This window comes from Tamandua tetradactyla, chromosome 26 (assembly GCF_023851605.1).
Source record: "Tamandua tetradactyla isolate mTamTet1 chromosome 26, mTamTet1.pri, whole genome shotgun sequence".
Classification (NCBI taxonomy): Eukaryota; Metazoa; Chordata; class Mammalia; order Pilosa; family Myrmecophagidae; genus Tamandua; species Tamandua tetradactyla.
Window position 1 is genome coordinate 3,424,077 of NC_135352.1, and position 4,464 is coordinate 3,428,540.

The 4,464-nt window shown below is 35.5% G+C and overlaps 1 pseudogene; it reads left to right on the top strand.

Moving 5' to 3' along the window:
• The first annotated feature begins 962 nt into the window (after window positions 1–962).
• Window positions 963–2,896, top strand: LOC143669748 (heat shock cognate 71 kDa protein pseudogene; annotated as a pseudogene).
• Window positions 2,897–4,464: the final 1,568 nt, after the last annotated feature.

Consider the following 4,464-nt stretch of genomic DNA (forward strand, 5'->3'; position numbering starts at 1 on the left):
TTGTTCTATATATCTGTCCTTGAGCCAGCACCTTGCTGTTTTGATTAATGTGGGTTTTAAACAAATTAAAATCAGAAAGACCTTCTACTTCTTTCTTCTTATTTTCAAGATATTTATGACTATTTACCTTCTGTGTAAGTTTGATGGTAGGCTTTCCCATTTCTGCAAATAATGCTTTTGGAATTTATTGAGATGGAAAAAATTGCATGAGTTGGTTAGGGTAAGAATTTGGGGGGTAAACAATCTTACCAATGTTTAGTCTCCCTATCCATGGACATGAAATATTCTACCATTTATTTAGGTCTCCTTTGATTTATATTAGCAATGTTTTGTAGTGTAAGTCTTTATATCCTTTGTTATACTTATTTTTAGATATTTGATGTTTTAGTTGCTACTGTAAGTGGAATGATTTCTTTCCTTGATTTCCACTTCAGATTGTTCATTATTAGTGTAGATAATCACTACTGATTTTTGAGGAGTGAGTTAAAAACCTTGCAAATTTGCTAAACCCATTTTCTAGTTTTAGTGGTGTTATGGTGGATTTTTCATAAACTTTTATATATTGGATCAAATCATTTGAAATTAGAAAAAAATTATTATTGCTTCCTTTCCCATTTGGATGCATTGTATTTCTTATTATTTCCTAGTTAATGTGGCTAGAACATTCTTATCATTTCCTAATTATTTGGCTAGAACATTGTTGCCACGATGTTTAGCAACAGTGCTGAAATATGGTATCCTTTTGTTATTACACATTTTGGAGTTAAAGCTTTCATTCTTTCATAAGTGAGTATGATGTAACTGGTTTTGTTTGCACATATGACTTTTATCTGTTGAAGAAGTTTTATTCTATTTTAAGTTTCCATGTTTTTTTTCCCCTAAAACTTGTCAAGTATCTCATTGAATGCAATACTGCATTTCAGGACTCCTTTTCAATGAACCAGGCCTCTGATTAGCAAAACATGTTGAAGGGACTTGTCATTGGCATTGATCTTGGCACCACATACTCATGTGTGGGAGTCTTTCAGCATGGAAAAGTGGAGATAATTGCCAATGACCCAGGAACTGAACAACTCTGAGCTATTCCACTGTTACTGATACAAAATGATTGATCGGTGATGCAGTGAAGAATCAAGTTGCAATGAATCCCACCAACACAGTTTTTGATGCCAAATGTCTGATTGGACAGAGATTTGATGATCCTGTTGTTCAGCCTGATGTGAAGCATTGGTCCTATAAGATGATGAATGATGTGGGCTGACCTAAGGTCCAAATAGAACACAATGGCAAGACCAAAAGTATTGATCCAGAGGAAGTATCATCTATGGTTCTGACAAAAATGTAGGAAACTGTAGAAGCCTATTTTGTGAAGACAATTACTAATGGTGTTGTCACAGTCCAGCATATTTTAGTGACTCTCAGTGTCAGGCCATGAAAGGTGCTTATACCATTGCTGGCCTCAATGTACTCAGAATCATCAACAAGTCAACTACTGTTTCTACTACTTATGGCTTAGACAAAAAGGTTGGTGCTGAAAGAAATACGCTGATCCTTGACTTTGGAGGTTACAGTTTTGATGTGTCAATCCTCAACATTGAAGATGGAATTTTCAAGGTCATATCAACAGCTGGAAACACCCACTTAGATAGAGAAGACTTTGACAACTGAATGGTCACCATTTTATTGCAGAATTCAAGCACAAGCATAAGAAAGTCATCAGTGAGAATAAGAGATCTGCCTATTGCCTCCATACTGCTTGTGAGTGAGCTAGGCATACCTTCTCTTCTAGAACTCAGGCCAGTATTGAGATTAAGTCTCTGTATGAAGGAATAGACTTCTATACTCCATTATTCATGCCCAGTTTCAAGAATTGAATGATGACATATTCTGTGGCACTTTGGACCCCATGGAGAAAGCTCTCAGGGATGTCAAGCTAGATAAGTCACAGATCCATCATATTGTCCTGGTGGGCATTTCTACTCATATTCCAAAAATCCGGAAAATTCCCCAGGACTTCGTCAACCGAAAAGAACTAAACAAGAGCATCAAACCTGATGAAGCTGTTGCTTATTGTGTAGCTGTTCAGGCAGCCAATCTTATCTGGAGACAAATCTGAAAATATTCAGGATTTGCTGCTTTTGGATGTCACTTCTCTTTCCATTCATAATGAAACTGCTGGTGGAGTCATGACTGTTTTCATCAAGCAAAATATCATCAATCCCACCAGGCAGACAGATAGTTCACTAACTATTCTGACAACTAGCCTATTGTGCTTATTCGGGTTTATGAAGTTGAGCGTGCCATGGCCAAGGATAATAGCTTGCAAGTTTGAGCTCCCTGGGATATCTCCTGCTCCCCCCATGGTGTACCTCAGATTGAAGTCACTTTTGACATTGATGCCAATGGAATCTTCAAAATGTGTCTACTGTGGCTAAGAGCATGGAAAAAGACAACAAGATCACTCTCACTAATAACAGGGACCATTTGAGCAAAGAAGACATTGAGCACATAGTCCCAGAAGCTGAGAAGTACAAGGCTGAAGAAGAGAAGAAGAGGGAAAAGGTATTTTCCAAGAATTCATTTGAATCATATGCACTTAAAATAAAGTCAATGGTTGAGAATGAGAAAGTTCAAGACAAGATCAATGATGAAGACAAACAAGATTCTTGACAAATGTAATGATATCATCAACTTGCTTAATAAGAATCACACTACAGAGAAGGAAGAATTTGAACATCAGCAGGAAGAGCTGGAGAAAGTCTGCAACCTCATCATTGCCAAGCTGTATCAGAGTGCAGGAGGAATGCTCAGAGAAATACCTGGGAGTTTCTCTGGTGATGAAGCACCTCCTTCTGGTGTTGCTTCTTCTGGGCCCACCGTTGAAGAGGTCAATTAAATCAGTCAGCACGAATACCTTAGTGAAAAATTGAAGAACCTGTTCTATAGTAAAAAATTGAAGAACCTTAATTTGCAGCACATTCTGTGGCAGTTGAGCTGCTATATAAAATTTCTGGGCATTCCTAATGTTTGAATACAGAATATATACACAGGGAAAGGACATAACATTGCACTTTATCAGTGCTGAATTGCAAATAGAAAGTACATTGTTTTAAATAAAGCCATTTAAACTTGGCTCTAAAAAATTGTCAAATGTTTTTTCTGTATCAATTGAGATGATCGTGTGCTATGTTTCCCTTTTGTTCTGTTAATGTGGCATAAAAAAGTATTTGGTATTCTCATGTTGAAGTGCTCTTGCATAACTGAGTAAATCCAACTTGATAATATTGTATGATTCCTTTATGTGATATTATTATTGTTTGGTAGTATTTTGCTGTGGATTTTTATTTCTATATTCAGATGGAATTTTGGAATGTAATAGTTTATTCGTGTGGTATCTTTATCTAGATTTGGTTTTAGGTTTATGCTGGATTCACAAAATTAGTTTTGGAAGAATTTTTAGGAAGAGTTTGAGTAGGTTTGTGTTCATTCTTGAAATGTTTCAGTAAAATTCATTAGTGAAGTCATTTGGTCCTGGGGTTTTCTTTGTTGGGATATTTTTGTTTATTTATTTGATCTTTACCACTGACTGGCATTTTCAGCTATTCCATTTCTTCTTGAGTCAGTGTAAGTAGTTTATATTTTTCTAGGAATTTTTCCATAGATGAAATGCACAGGGAAAGGACAAAACATTGCACTTTATTGGTACTGTGGAAAATGCACTTCCACTTACTGGCATACAGTTTATAACAATATCATCTTACATTTTATAATATTGTATAATATAAGATACGTGGTTATAATGACCCCCTCACTTTTCTGTTTTCATTAATGTGTCCACTTTTTCTTTGTCAGTCTAGTTAAACATTTGTCAATTTTATTTATCTGTTAAAAGACCAAGTTTTACTTTTGTTGATTCAATGTTTAAATTTTCTATTTGTATCTAGTCTAACCATGTTATTCCATTCTTTCTGTTACTTTGGGTTTTCATTTTCTTCTTTTTTCTAATCCTCCTGTTGTGAAATTAGATCTGTATTTCAAGCTTTTTATTTTTTTGGATTTTCAAAAGTTATTTCAATATAGTTATGATTATAGAAGCACATTCATTTCAGTGAATAGAAAGTGATTTAAATTTAACCTAGGCTATGCAATTTGAAACAAAAACTTCATACATGTTTTAAGATTAAAGAAAAAAGAGAGGATTTTCGATCAGGTTTGTTTTTAATCTATTAAAAATGTATTAAAAGTTTTCTTTTCTGTTCTTCTGGGCCAAGATGGTGGCTTAGGAATGTGTGCATTTTAGTTCATCCTCCAGAAAAACTAGTAAATAAAAAGAAACAATACAGAACAACTCCTGGGTCCTTGTCAGTGTCCAACACACAGCGTATCCCAGTCTGGACCAACTGGACTGGCTGAAGGTCCCCCCAGAACCATGAGTTCCTCAAGCCATGGTGGCCAGTGGCCCTC